Below are 16,480 nucleotides of genomic sequence, written 5' to 3' on the forward strand. Positions count from 1 at the left end.
ACAAGAATGGGACGACAATTCTTCCTCAAAACTCCAGCAACTGGTCTCCTCACTTCCCAGATGTTTGTTAAAAAAAAAGAGGAGGTTGATACACTATGGTAAACATGGCTCTGAGCTACTTTTTTTTAAATGTGTTGCTCCCATTACATTCATAATGAGCTAATATTTTTCATGAAATAGTAAAATGTCTTAGTTTCAACATCTGATATGTTGTTTATGTTCTATTGTGAATAAAATATGGGTTTGTGAGATTTAAAAATCACTGCATTCTGTTTCTATTTATGTTTTACACAGCGCCACAGCTTTTTTGGAATTGGGGTTTAATTGATAAAATTAGCAGCAGTCATTTGCAGGCCTTTATGCTCCTTTGGATTAAAATCACTATCTAACATGGAAGTGAGACATAGTCAAGATATGTTTAAGTATGCCCACATCTTGCTGAAACAAGAACTCCTCTGGGAATAGAACATCTCACACTCATGTCATCTTGAAAAGGAAATGAAGATTAAATAAATGAAGACAAAGAAATGTCATAAAGTGCCTGTCAAATTTAGGAGTAAAAAATGTTGCCTTAAAGTCAGCCTCCCCCTGGGATTACACTTGTCAAAAGAAGCCAGAGCCCACCATAAAAATAAAATAATATTTTAAACATCAAAAAAGTGAACTACTTTTCTACATTACCAGGAAAGATAAGGATGAGGTTAAAAAATAGCAAGCAGAGTTTCTGAATAAGAAAAAAGAAAAAACACACTGAAGGGAAAAGGTATTCATCATTAGATAAAGGAGCAGAGAGAGAGGAAGGGGGAGGGAGAGAGAAATGAAGAGAGCTCAGAAAAACATCAGTATTGCAGAGCGCTGTGGCCCTGAGCGATTACAAGCCAAAAAGAGACATGTCGTGGCAGGTCGTCCAATAGTTTTGTGTGCTAGGGAGAGGCTCTGTACGGCAACAATGGGACGAGGAGGCAGCCGACAGCCACAGTACATACCACAGTGTGGGCTGGGCTCGCACAACTCAAGAGACATTGTCAAAGGAAAGAACAAACACTGGTTCAGTATCCAGAGATGGGAGAGTGCTTCAGATATATAACCTTGCTGTCTTTCCCTTTTCCAGTGTCGCCCTCTCAGCCAAGCTTGAATATTGGCTTTGAAAACACACACAGAGGGGAAAAAACCTGATTTAAGCACGAGCAATGCCAGAGTGGATGTCAGCACGCCATGTTTTGTGCTTATGAGGAAGGGAATGAGTCACTGTTAAACACAAGCTGTTCTCCCACTGGTCTGATGTTAAGAGTTCGCTCAAGAGAACAGGGTTTTTGAGGTATGGCGAAAACAATAATGACTAAAGCAGAGTCACAAGTGAAAACTAGTGGAAAGAGGGGGTGAGAAAAACATACTTGTTTGAATTACTTAATTGTCTGGGACATGTAAGTTTCATGATGCATCACTGTTTGATTGCTGAGGATATGAACAGTGCTTAAGCTTTGTTATTTAACATAAGGAGTTAAAGTGGTCATATGAAAAGGTTAAACCATGAGAAATCTTCTGGGCACACGTCTGTAAGCTGATCAAAGAGCTTAATTGCTAAAAGGTCGGAGGAACACTTGGTGTAGTGGGAGGACTGGGCCAGGATGGAGCACCCATGAGGCTGATTGCTAATCCCAACATCCGTCGCCTTAAGGCTGTGCCGGAGGAGACTCGGGCCATGGGGGGCGTCAAAATCCCCTGCCTTGCTCTGAAGTGCCTGCCTGGCTGTGAATATCTCCCTTTCCCCATCTGTTACTGACGGTGCAGCTAAGAGGGGGGTGGATTGAGGATAACACTGGTGGTGGGGAGGGAAAAACAAGGGGTTTTAGCCGCCTTTGCCCAGGCAAATTAAAATTCTAATTATCCTCTATTACAAGCTGGGAGCGCTCTAAAGCAGATCAGATACTGATGACTTCTGCAGCCAGCTGTTTGGTCGCTCTACAGTGCAGAACAATAGGCTATAAAAGAGGGTGTGTTTTCCACTGTGAGTGTTTGTCTGCTCAACTGTGTCAAGGAGCGGGGGGAATTTATGTGGGTGAATGTATGCTAAGGGGGGTTGTGTGTTGGATTAAGCTAAAGACCAAGGGGATGATGATGCTCTCTTTGGCCTGGTAAATATGTTTTTGTTCCTCTGTTGGTCCCCTTCATATCCTGTTGTTGTTGTTGTGTTTGATGATGTTTCTGTCATTTTTGGGAAGACTGTGTTGTTTTTTTGCCACGCTCCCACATGCCCCCTGCTAATCCATTGTATTCTTTTTAGACAAGCTGTTGTTATTGAAGTCCTTCACAGAGCAAGATATCCTAAAGGGAGCTTTACTGGAAAGCCCTGGACCTTATTTCTGCTTTTAAGGACATTTTTTCTTAGGGATACAAAACATTAATTTTATTAATGGGATAATAAAATATGAACCAATAAAGATCACCAACAATAAATACTTCCTTATGACGCGACCATTTTCAAAACAGTAGGTGGGGTGGCAATATGTGACCCTCCATAACACACAGAGAAGAAGCAACAGTGTGCAGCTGCAACAATAACAGATTAAACATGAGGCCCTTCTCAAAGTCCAGGATCCTTCCTCTGTAAGAAGAATCCTTCTGAGTCTGAGTCGAGGCTAGAGTCCTTCCTGATTACGTGGTTCAAACGGTTGCGCCCATATACCCTGGGGTACTGACAAGAGTACTGCACAACTTTTACCCAGAGCCACCATATCATCATATAATCCTATTATGTATAATTTTAATAATTTAATCATATTCATCTTTTCATATAACATAAGCATATAATATAATCATATTCTAAGGCTCTGCTTTTACCCATCCAGCTTTGTTTTAATCCCAAAAAGTTATGATAACTTGTTGGCAGTAGAAACGGGACAATACTTGAATTTAAAAGTGTATTGAGGACCCTGCTTCTGTCTGATATTCTGCTTTTTCATTTTTGAAGAGAAGGAAAACTATGTGCACTGGATTGTGGGTTATTCCTGCAAACAGAGGATACACGTGCATTCTTGGAAACTCTTATGTGATGTAGTATCTTTCAAGAACTGACGTTCCAGGGTTACTAGTACAGGTATTTTTAGGTGCATCAGAGGAGAATAATATGATTGTGTCCATAAAACATACACTACAAAACTCCAGAAAGGAGGCAGGAAGTCCTTGAGTTTCAACACAACAGATCTTATAAGTCACATAAGAGTTGTCATTCCAATGATGAACTGTTAACTGAACTGTAACCACTAGCATTAGCACCAAACCGAAGACTAATGCTAGTAAAGTGCCAGTTCAACAAGCATTTGACTACGGCAGAAAGTTTGCAAGAAAGCCAAAAGGCAAATCTACTGAAGATAGAAGATAGTCTCAGTCTCTTGATCCGCTGCTACTTCTTAAACGTATTCATGCCTGCTCTGTTTGATGTGGTATCCACACATTCACAGTCTGATTGACTACATCAGTAACAGAAGTTCCAACATGGACAACACCATTAGCTTAGATTAAGGGTGTATTTTAATATGACTTATGTCAATGCATATTTTTAATTCTTGTGAAAGTTCTTACTTGTGCACTCAAACTAGTACAGCTGTCACCCAAACCTCTCCATTTATTAAGCATGACAACACCTTGTCATGTACCTTTGGATGTGTTCTTATCTCCAACTTATTCGCAACAGGCTTTTAGTTCCTTAAATTTCTTTTGAGGAATGCACACGACTTTCAATAGGGAAATATGTCTGATTCGATATATGTCAGCTGACTTCTTGTTCAGTTGACTTAAATATCAGAATAAACAGTTTGTCAGGAAATAAAAATTCAAATAATGGTAAAAGGGAAAAAGAAAGATCTTTGAAACCAGAGTTTGTGGGTTGTTAGTTTATGTTGTACTTTGTTTATAGAAATGTACTAATTAAAGAAAAAAAAAAAGAGAGAGAAAAGCTAAAACAGTTGGAAAATCAGAGCAGTTCCTTGTTTTTCTGCATAAACACCAGTGACATTAAGTTATAACTGATTATTCATATCTTTGCTCACTTAATAATAGCCCCTCTTACTCTCAGATGTGCATATAAAGCATCTTTTTAAAATCAACAAGAAAAAAGTTGTTGGTAAAAATATTGCACAGTTGAAGGCAGAGCTGAAGACAAAACACACTTGAGGAAATGGATAGCCAGGGAATGTTATACAACAAAAGTCCCCGGACAGGACACCCTGTATGTGAAATCCTAAACCCTGGGACACTGGACACCTCTGACAGAGCTTGTTCAGCATATAGCAAGCCTGATGAACCCTAGTGTGCTGCACCTCAGATACCAGCAAATTAATCTATTTTAAAAAAGCTTTTTTATGTTAAGTAGTTGACAGGGAATTAAAGCAGTACAGCTATCTCTTCATTATTCAGTAAAATTGCATTCAGAAACTTCTAAACTTCAAAACTTCTAGTCTTTAAAATCAAATATAAAGAAAGTGAAACTTTTTCAAACATCTTTCAGTAACCTTATCTATCAACTATGTTTTACAAACGTCATAGTGCAACTGCAAAATGTGATACTGTGTGTGTATGTGTAAAGAGTGAGCCTCCTGCTCTTACTTTCATCCTCTCACACGTTCACTGAAAGCTCATCTGTAATGTTAGTGTGAGACGATTCACACAGTATGAGGTGACACAACTCTGCACGCTGACCCGGGTGGGTGACAAGAGAGCGAAATATAGGACGCTTGATGTCGGGGCGAGCGATACTCCCGGGGTCATGTTTTAGTGTAAGCAGGTGAAAAGTCGTCATGCTGTAACACTGTCACACAGACACTATTTTTTGCCTCACTTCTGCTTTTATATTCTTGTGACAGCTGAGCAGTGAATGAAAGAGAACTGAAACTGATTTTTTAATTAAGGGAAAGGTTATGGGATGGAATATGTGGGAAGGCTTAAAAAGGCTTAAAAAGGTGGACTTGTATTACTGTGGGGCAGAGAGACAGCAGATCAAAGCTGAAACCTTAACTCATAAAACCCATTTTTCATTAAAAAGGAGAAAGAAAGCACTGTTGTCAGATCCACATGGCCTCTGGGGGGAGGTGGAAGGACCTAACTAAGGTGAAATAGAGGTAGGAGGGGGAGGAGGATGAAGAGGAGGAAGGAAAAGTGAGGGAGGTGCAGACGCATTTATACATAAGCCTGAGTACACACAGATAGAGGGTGACAGTTTACTCACTATACTAGTGTAGGTTGCAGTGTCTAAAGTAGTTTTGTTTTCTGAATGCTGAATGGTAAATCTGATTGGTGAGCATTTATTTTGTTACCATTCATTAAGGCTTTAACTGATTTAGAAGTGGTCAGTTGAATCAGATCTGGCTGTTCAAAACAACGTTCGACTTTTGTTCTTTATTTTGCATGTGAACACCACAACAAACTCTTGCATTGGCCTGCAGAGATTTCCATAACCATGGGCTTCTGGGAGGGATATAACTTTTTTCAGGCAACTACTTTTTCAGTATTTAAAGTTGCTTCAACAGTAAAAAACTATTCAACCAGATGAAGGGTTTTTCCATCTAGTAAGAGACCCCATAGCCACCTGAAAAGCGTATTAGATGTCTTTAATTCTGTGATCATGCTTTCTTTTGTATTATCTTGTCCATCTGATTGGAAAACCTGAGACAGTAAATAACTGCAGTGAAAAACCCTGAGAATTATTAACATCAAAGCGTCATTTGGAGACTATTTACGGCTTGGCACACCATACTGTACTCAATGCATTTACATACACAGTTAGGTCAGGCTATAGCTCTGTTAGGCCATTTAACTGGACAAGCATCCAGGGAGAATCCCTTTATTGGTAGAGGTAAGTCTGCCTCCACTATAATAGGTGGCCCCCTTTCTGCAGGTTGCTATCGACTGTCTTCCTGCTGATCTTGCAAACACATTAGGAAGCAATACACTGGTTGTATGTCGAATAATGTACTCATGGGCAAACTTAACAGCTTTTTGCTCTCGGGTTGCTTGATTAAGATTAAGATCATGATTATCAAACACAATTGCTCAATGATTTTACAACATGCATAATATGCATTTATTAAATGTAAATACGCTACACCGTGTCCTTAAAGCATACAAACATTCGACATTGTGTCCCATTGTGTGGCATCAGACGCTGCACTGTGTCCATTAAGTAGTTAATTCTCTGCCCTTTTTATTTCAGTTTTTCCTTTGTAAAAAAAAAAGTCATCTATAGCTTTACTTTGAATTCAGAGAAATGGAAGAGGTGCTTTGTACTGTAAATGCAAGAGCTAATCGCTGCCTAACCACATTATCTAGGTGTGTTGGTGGGACTTAGAGAAATTTAGCTGAGCACACTTTCATTCAGACTAAGACATTTAGATTTTTTTCAAAAGTCCAGTTTTAGTCAGACAAACACAGACATTCAACTTTTTCTTAACACATATGAACCTACTGAGTCATGCAGCTTAAAACCAAAAGTAATCTGGATTGTACTTGCTTCTAATAGTAAGCCTAGACAAGGGAACCCTACTACACACTCCTTAAAAGGCCAATCAGTGTCAATACTATACACTCCTGCCAAAATCAGCCATGTTATTCCCTCAATAAACAGGAAATTCAGCAGAAGACAAGACTCAACTGTGGGTTTTGAAAAGGAGAATTTCCGAAGAACTAAGTCGACCACTCATCATATCTTTTCCTGCAGCTGCAATACACACAAAGACTCATGCTGTACACACACTCGGGGTGAGGGAAGTATCCAAACAGACTGATACATGCTCAGTCTCCCCCAACCATTCCTCCCCTGCTGTTGAAATGCATTTAGCAAGCCACGTGTGCTGCCATTACACTCCATTGTCTGCTCTCAGTGAGGGAGGGGGCTCTGTGGCAGATTTAAGCAGCGTGCCTCAGAATAGGACAACAGACAACTTTGCATTTGAAGGGTTAAATATGCATGGGAGGCCTAAATGGGTGAGGGCAAGGGGGAGCCCCATTGTGTGACCCTCTCCCTAACCCCCTGATGCACACATGCACACACATCCACACACACTCTGGCCCAGTGTAACAGATGGATGGATGTTAGCGAAGGCGAACAGTGGGCTCCCCCTACTCTGCTATCACTGCTGAGGACAGCTGGAAGGCAGACATTCCTGCTCCTCAGCTTTCAGATGAAAACAAAAGAGTGTGTGGGACCCCTCCTACACACACGTGCATGTGTTCAGACGTACAAACACAACCCCCTCACTGAAAAACTGTCAATGCATCTGTGGGCTGATCATATTTCAGCAGCCTGGACTTGTAAGCCAGCAGAGGTATGGGAGCTGAGCTCGGGACATTTGTTGAAGGTGAAAGTCAGAGAGATAATCCCAACACTGCTTACCAGGGGCTCCCACACTGATATGTTGTGAAGTGAAGGCAGTTAAAGTCTGGTCAGAGCTGTAAAACTGCAGTAATACAAAGCCCTACCAAATGCTTGATACTCCTTTCTTAGCTTTAAACTGGCAGTTTGAGTTATTTGATGTCCAGGCTCACTGCTAAAGCACAGAACGTCCTGTACTTCAGACAACACAACAGCTTGGAGGAAATTAACTTTAGATGAAGCAGTCATGATAAAAAAAAATCAGGAAGACGTGTTCCAAAATTATCGTCTATTTCTGTCCCATGGGATACCCTATTATTTTGATGGATCCCTGCTAGAAAAGAAATATTAAAGGCTGAAATTCCCACAGTTACATCTTAAGTAATTCAACAAAGCAGTCGCTGTCAAGGCCCTAGTACATATTGCCACCCTAATGATGTCCAGCTGACCTTTGATGAAGCAACTGCTCTTGCAAGTGGGTGACCAAATGGCACCAAGTACATAACACACAAGCAGACTTCACACAAGCTGATGAGAGAGTGGAATGCCGTTTGTTCAATCAGTGAATCATACTGCATTGTATAGGACTTTTAATACACCCACATGGTACAGAAAACACTTCACACAGCTCAATCTCACAAGTGGGTTCAAATTATAAAAGACTATTTTTAGCACAGCCTGGGCTACTGCAGATTTATGTCATATGAATATATACTTTGCCAGAAGCAAGTATAGGTTGATGTTGAAACTACCATCAGTCTGCAAAAAGGATTTACCAAAAGTATCATGAAAGCCACTGCATGTTAAAAACTTTAAATATCTAATTTTTTCATCTGAAAAAGCTGGCTGCATCCTACAAAGTGGTATGAGCAATATAATGTAAAATGCTCAGGCCACTGATGGTCATAGGCAAGTACTTCACATCCAATTGAATGCGAATCAAAACTGCATTTAGCCAGCTAGACGAAGGTCATGAAAACAACAAGAAACAGTCAACCATACTCCATTTTCTGGATCGAGACAGTGCAAAATCATGTTCCTACAAGATGCTATCAGAGCTATCAGTTCATTGTTGTTTGCAATGGGCTGAAGAGCAGCATTAAGCAATCCATCATTTCTTTATTGTATCCCCAAAAACCTTTGCTGATCCTCTATGAAAAGTTCATTCCAAAAATAAGTAAACATCAGACAGCTATTCACTTGTGCATCATTATGCATTAGAAACAGTGGACTGTGTTTGGTGTGCAAGTTGTTAAATGTCTAAAGGGCTTGGAAGTGGATTATGCTGAAAAAAAAAAAAACAGACCACTCAACTCCCTGATATCTCTGTGGAACCAAACAAATGCATTAGTTGACTGTAAAAGGCCTTTAACAGATCTATGATGTGTAAAGCTTTTATTTAAGAGCATGTCTGTTCTACTGAAAAGGATAAAAGATAAGCAACACCCATAATGCATTTTGCAAAGAAAGTAAAAATTCCCAAAAGAAAAAATATTCAAATCCCAGGCATGAATCCATTAAGTCCGAACAAAAGGCAGGTACAGTATTTCAAGACAAGTAGGTTTAATCGCCAAGTCTGATGAGCTAAAATCCTTTATGATGGTCACAGCTGTAGTCACAGCTCAAACTGTTACGTGAGAATTTAAAAGTTAAATTCGGACAATAAAAGATGTAGTGCTGAGAAAGTGCTAAATATCAGGTAGACAGAAGCCACAAATACTAGATTATCATGGAAAGTCCAGGGACAGAGATATCAAAGAAACTGCTGTTATCACCATGAGAAAGATACAAAGTACTGTTTATACTGCTGGCTGGACCTCCAGCACAGCAGACAGCTTGTAGACGCAAACACAGATATGAAACTCTGTCATCATCTAACGCTTTGTTGGACCCGCTGCCAGCTCTCACAGTAAGGTAATATCACCTACATTCATCAGAATGTTGTTGCTGAGTGAGAATTAAGAAGAATACATTGAAAATGAGCATTATCATTTACACATACAAAGACAAATTCTGTAACTGAGAGCTAGTCACATCTGGACTGAAGTCACACTATTTTTGTAGTTATACAAATTCAAGTTTGTGCCCCAACCCAAGCCGACAACTACCGGTAATGAATCTGATGTTGAATTCATCCCACACATACAAACACAAGCTGTTACATATAACAAAGCAACCGATAAGTGTAAGAACAGATTGGGAATCAATTCTAGTTCTAATTATACAACATACAGTGTGCAGCTGTGTAGAAGCTAAGAGCTGTTCACATTTCATAATTTCTTTTTGATTATTTGAGCAATCTGGTTGTTCTGCAGAACAGGCCTGCATGTAAAGATGTCTTTTTGAGTCTGATTGCTTGTGCTATCCATTTGTTATTATTTCTAAATTGAATATAAATTCAAAAATCAATTTATAAGAGTAAAGAGTTGAATTTAAATACACATAATGATATGGTTAAGACGGAGAGAGATGCACGCCTCTCATAAATCCTGACACAATTATCCAAATGGATCCTCTATAGCTGCACAAAGACCTCTGCCGTTTGGCTGCTGTTTGCTACAGAGAGCTGTTTACCATCTATGATGTAATAAGGACAGAGGGCATTAGAATGGAGCTAAGCCAACTGGCCAGTGAACATCAACACTCCATCTAATGGACTGGTTACGCTCTGAGAGGTGGGACCAGACGGAGCTAAACAACAACAGGAAATAATCAGAAGCAGACAGGAAATATTCAATGTTAATTAGAACATCCTGCAGGCAAAATGAGAATGAAGGATGCCGCTTCAGTAAAATATAGCTGAGTCAAGAAACTAGGGACACAACGCTTTAAGCTGGATCCAGGCTTAAGAGTCAGCAACTATGCACTACACTTAAATCTCTTAAAGCTACAAATTTAACTCCTACCAGCTGAAAAGGTGTTGCTTGAATTGATTTCTTCTCTGACCTCACTTTAAAAGGAGATGGGCACAGATCTATTGGTAGAGGATAACCCCCCCCCATCACCACCACCCTGTCTTGTTTACAATCCCTCTAAAACATCCATGGAGGCAGAAAAGCCTGAAATAAATAAATAAGACAGCACTGATGGAGCCATTTCTTCTGAAATGCTCACAGCTAAGGAGAAACAGCTGTACACCTCCTCCACCCACCACAACAAGCACCACTCATACTGCAGGATAGCACATGTACAGCCCTGCCCTTCCCCTCAGCTCAATATATGCAAGTCACTCAGATCAAGTGGTTATTACTTTACTGCCTGAGAATGACTCAGTACGATTGGTCTGCATGCTTTGAGTAGGCTACATTATTCAGGTGAATATTAGAGTTCTGCATTAGATAAAGTTAGACTTGAACTGAAGTTACATGCTGAATCAGCTGATTAACAACTTCAGCTCTGTGCACTGCAGCATTGGCTAATAGCCACTTCATACCACAACTCAGACTAGTTGATGCATGACAACTGCTCTTCAACTGTGCTCTCAAGTCTCAATGCCCAGCAGGTGATAACCACATTTAATGCAGATATTTTGGTCTTAACGTGACCGTTCAACAAAACTTTTGAGGTAAAATGATGGTCACAAAGGCCGTTAAATTTCAGCTGTGAGTACTTAAGTAGCTGCTGACTGTAAGAATTTCTGTGGCTTGGTGCTGTAATTACTGTTTGAAGATAGCGCGCAAATGCAAACCAAATATTTACTGCTGCTGCTTCACATTTAGAGCCAAGACACCGCTACAAAACTGTATTGTGAAACCACTACAGGAAGAGTAGCCTTATTAGTCACCAATGTTAGCAAATATTTGCCATCTCCTTGTTCTACAAGCAAGATTTTGAGGTTTTTGTGTGTTTTTTTGTCAGTGGATAAGTTACAGTTTAACATTCTCCAATGACCTAAAAGGAAAATGTTAAAAGCCACAGAAAAGTGGCTACATGTATAAACCTCAAGACTTCAACTTGTCAGGAAGATTTCATCTTTTCCCCTTCCAAGAACCATTCATGCTGTACCCGCGTCATCAGCTCTGACACGGTTGCTCACAGTCTGTCATGGCATGGATGTCTCAACTATTGGCAAATTCAGCATCAGTGTGTAGGATGCTAAATGCCTTATGTGTAAGCTGCTGAACTTGTTAGAACAGGATGCTGCCGTTGACTAACGGTATAATGAAAAAAAAGAACATCCCACACTGTTTCAGTGGGCCTGAAAGCATACATCAAAGAGGAGCTGGGGGAAGACAAAACAGACAAAAGAAGGTTTGAGACAACAGAGGTGAAAAAGAAAGATTAGTAAGAATATATACTTTGGAGAGCTTTAAAAGATTTAGCTTGACAATGTGAGACCAACAAAAACACAGAGATGAGAAACAGAAATTTACAAAAAGTGAGCAAAAGCTAAGTACAAAAAGAGAAGGAATGAATTAAAGAGTAAAGGAAAAAACAGAAGCAAAAGGCAACAGAAGACAGGAGAGACTGGGGGATATATTTAGCAGCTCATTAGTCAGAGATGTCCTCTACTCAGCAGGCTGGTCCCTCAGATGAGGCCCTTTGGAAATCATTATGACTGCCTGCTGCTTCAGACAACCACACACATTTCACTGGAAAACAATTTGCCTCCTCTCTTCCCAGCCTTAATGTAGCTTCAAAATAATCCTCAAGTTCTGGAGAGACGCCCAAAAACAAAGCTTTGAACAATGCAGTTACACAATGTTTTTAATAATGTCGGCATAGTTGTTAACATTACATCTACAGCACTGGCATAAACCATAATCAGGAGGAATTTGTTGATGAAGAACCAGCTCCATGTTTCTTAACCTACTTTGCACATTATCATATTTGACATTTAGTGTGTCTGGTGCTGCAACTGCCACCACTCCTTGTTTTAGATATTCATTAACCTTTATAACATCACCCGTCAACCCTAGACCAGTAACTTCAAATGTTTGAAGAACTTTTATCCTTCCTGATACTGATCTAGATACCTTGATTTCAGCATTTGAAAATACAGATTATCCTCCCAAAGCCAGTATAATGAAGATGAATACATTCCCCCACGTCTCTTAAATCTCTTCTCTTTATGGGTAGGATATGATTGCTATTATTTTGTGCTGTCAAGCTCAGCACACTGAAGGAATCCTGGACTATAAAAAGAAGTGCTCTAAGAGAAAAGATGAGCTAATGTTGGCAGCAGCATGGCTCCCTGTCCATATTGCACACCTGTGACCACTAAACATAGCTTATAAATATCAAACAGCTTTACTCTGTGTCTTTTTTTCCACAAAAATACAGCCTAAAATGTGTGATGTGCAAAAAATAGAAAATTTGTGGATTGCCTTGAAAATATTACAGGTCATGAAAAATTCTGATTCGTTTTGACACTACTTTTTAAAATGAAACAAAATCTCTGTTTTTTAAATGTTAGTAAAGGTTGTTTGCAGTTACATGATCTCAGTGAAATGTGAGGACTGGGGGGCAAAAAGTAAAGAACACAAGGAATCGGTGGGAATAGAGGAAAGTTAGATTAATGCCCTGGGTGAATATGCACACAGCAGTTATCAGAAAATTTCTACATACACTGAGTATGATCCCCACACTTAACAAAAGTGGGGTTTATTCAGTTTTTTACCTGATGTCGCGTCCGTCAATATCACAAATAGTCAGTCCTGCAGACCTCCTAGGGTCTAGCGTCCTCTAGCCAGATGAAAGTAAACAAAAGCTTTGTACTGAGCTAAGAGACTAGCTAAGCCCCTTAAACATATTTAAATCCTCATTTTGTCACAAACACACTTTTAATTGAAATTGTGATATACCCCCAACCAATAAACCTTGTGAGGTGAGCCACCTGGTGATGAACTACAGTGCTACAAAAAAGCTCTTTTATGTTAGCCATGGTAGCTAGTTACAACCAGCTCTACTGAGCTGAGCCAAGCGATATGGATCATTAAAAGGACACCAATTTCCAGTCAAAATGAGCGAGGATAGAGGTTGGTGAGATGGGCCTCAGCTGAGTAAACTCAGGTAAGATCAGAGTTTACCGTGCCTAACCATGGCAAAACGGTGCTGAACCAAACCGGACCACTTTGTGGAAACTGCGCATAGATGAGCATTGTGTGTCAACACTCACCCAGGCTTTAGACAGAGGTGTTTTAAATTCCTGCCTGCTGCCATCTCTCTGTGACTTTTTAAAAAAGTTTTTTTTATTTTTGCCTGAATGCGCCGGCATCTGTAAAAGATCCATTGAAAAGAACCAAAGCTTTAATAGACGCACATCTCCAGTCATATATTTTTCATAAAAGCTGCTGTGAGCTGAAGAGAAAACGACCACTGTCACACAAGTGCAAGAGCAGCATTGCCAACATATCCCACCAACATTTTTGTGTAGTTCAGACTGTGTGCAGAAGCTGGCTTGCATTTTTGGGTGAAAAAAAAAAACAAGAAATTACTTAAGACTGGTTGACTTAAACTTCCCTTTTTTGCTATGAAATAGGCATCATAATTGTCTGATCTGTAAATCCAAATTTAATGTACTGGTATCATGCTGGTATATGTTACACTGTCATAATCATGCTGTATTTGTTTGCTATCATAACATGATAAATTACCCGAAATAAGTTCTTTAGTTTTGTTATGTTGTAAAAGCAATAACATCGCCAGCTTTATTGTGATGTATTCTACTGTTTAGTAGGAAGAAAAAATGTGTTTTTTCACATTGTAATGCATCATAAATATCTAGACATATGGAGAAATCTTGAAACACTGACACCTAAAGCTGTGAAAAAAAAACAAAGAACATCACATAAGAGCCAATCAAAGGAAACTCATTTTTTTAAGTGTTAACAGGAAAAGTGTGAATGCTGTGCAGCTAACAACAATTCAAGCCATCTATACAAAGTAATGGAACTGTCTGGTCAACTGTTTAAAGTGAATGAAGTGGTCTTGCATGGCTTGTCTGCACTGCAGTATCTGTTTCCATGGAGTGTTTTTTCTCTCTCTCTCTCTGGCGAAGCGTTTAAAGTTTCCCTTTGGGGCTTGATTGGGTGAAAGAGCTGTTAAATGACACAGGGTGAGAGCAGAGAGTGATGGCTCAAGTGATAAACACACAGGTAATGAAAGAGAAAGGGCTGATGGATTCGACCAGACTGCTGCTAATGGGCTTGGGTCTCACCTGGCTAATGGCTGGACCCTTAAAGAGAGAGAGGGAGAAGAACAGAGACATCATAGAACAGGGGTCGTGCTGTTCTTAATATACTCACTTACACATGCACACACAAATACACACAGTGAGTTAGCAATCCTAATTGCAGACTGGTGATCTAGCTGAGCTGCAGCTTGCTGTGGTTTAGCCCGTGGCTTCCAACACCCCCCTGAAAGCCCTCTTTGTTCTCACATTTCAGAAAGGAGCCAGTTGCCAACGTATTGCTTTACTCCTGCCCGCCTGCAAACCGTCCTGCTCAAAGGACTTCAGGGTACAATTCTGAACAGTTAATTGCACAGGGCCAATTGTGCCCCTAAGTAGTGTTAGGAAAGCTTATCTAGCAAACTTTCTGTGAAAGGAGAGCCACACGCTGTGGCTTTTTTCAAGGCACATATACTAATCATTTTGAGTGGCTATAGAAAGCAACAAGTTTTAAAGATTACGGCTGTTCAAAGAAAGAGAAGGGTAAGGCTCATTCAGATATTTTCCTCTGCGGTCAGAGTGATGACGCTGTGCTAGCCACTAGAGTCTACTCTGTTATTAAAGAGGAACAGGGAGTTGTCAAATCGTTTTCCTGGAGCAACTTGACTTTCGAGAAAAAATCCCTGTGTCCTTTGGGTTGGTTGTACACACTGATGCGAGACGTGCCAAAAACAAAGGGATCCTGTCAGTGCAATGCCTTCATCAGCTGAGGAAATATGTATTCAAGTAGAGCCAAGAATGTACAACAATCGATCGTCAAAACAAACACAGATCTCAAAGGAAATTAGAGAGGCAGCTTTCTGCGTGTTCTCTTGCTCTCTCTGCCTTTTTCACCTTTCTCTTCTCTTTACCCTGTGACTTCACTTTTCTTCCAGTCCCGCTGGAGAGCCATTTCCCGTTCTCACACATGAACATACATAAACGTCACCACCACACAGAGCACACAGCAGGATTGTTTGTGGGAGACTTCTGGTCCTCACTGGCACTTTCCTGTTCAGCTTTAACTCAACTTCTAAGTACAAAGGCTTTTTAAAGGACACCATTTATCTGTTTGAGTGGACCACAAGGATGGACCAAGACTTCTTGCCTTTATCTATACATCTAAAGCTGTTAGAGCTGAGAACATGGCATGCTATCGTGTCAACAGACCCTTTGATACTGTGAGTTTCCCATCTTACTCTTTCAGTTGTGAGTCACTGTCTAGGTCAACTTCCCGTGAAACAAACCACAAAAGCTTACTGTAAGAAATTGACACCATATTAGGAACTGAGCTCTATACAGCCCACAATGGTGGGATGTCAGATTGACTCAGAAAAGACATGAAACAAGCGATATTTACACCATGCCCTGAAAAAGATTTCAAACTGATTCTACTCATTCTTTGAATACAAAAACACAAGTAGCTGCTTTGTTGTTGTGTTTGTTTATTTGCACTCTGCTTAAATGCAGAGGTTGTTTTATTTAGCATGGTGCTACTTTTGGCAGAGTGTCCTGAATGGCAAACAGAAATGTAATCATACACTGTAATCACAAACACAAATTTGAGGAAGCCTTTTACATTAGCAAAGCAGATACCCTGCTGGTAATCTTGTTTACATGCAACAGCTGAATGACAGATAAAAAAGACATGACTTGGACTGTGATTGCTTCTATAAATAGCTTGTCCCCAAAAGGCTTTGTGGCTACCTCCTAAAGGAGAGTATTATTTAACAGGCAAATAAATTGTTCTGACCTTTTATCAAAGAACATGAAGCTTTTCCTTTTATGTTAATGAAACTAAGAGTTGGAGCAAAGAAGACCACAGCCTTTACCGTCTTACACCCTGTCTCTCAATCTTGCTTCTCAAAAGGCCAAATTTCCAAATAAAGTCATCTCCACAGGAATACCATTGGCCTGAACCTCAACTGAACAAAAAAAGGCTGACACAGCTCCGCTGAGTATTC

The 16,480-nt window shown here is 40.0% G+C and overlaps 1 protein-coding gene across 1 annotated transcript in view; it reads right to left on the minus strand.

The window, feature by feature from the left end:
* The window catches only part of susd6 (sushi domain containing 6), a 45,578-nt gene that overhangs the window by 16,316 nt on the left and 12,782 nt on the right, over nucleotides 1-16,480 (minus strand). The gene's annotated exons all lie outside the window — the stretch shown is intronic.

Source organism: Cheilinus undulatus, linkage group 14 (genome assembly GCF_018320785.1).
Source record: "Cheilinus undulatus linkage group 14, ASM1832078v1, whole genome shotgun sequence".
NCBI lineage: Eukaryota > Metazoa > Chordata > Actinopteri > Labriformes > Labridae > Cheilinus > Cheilinus undulatus.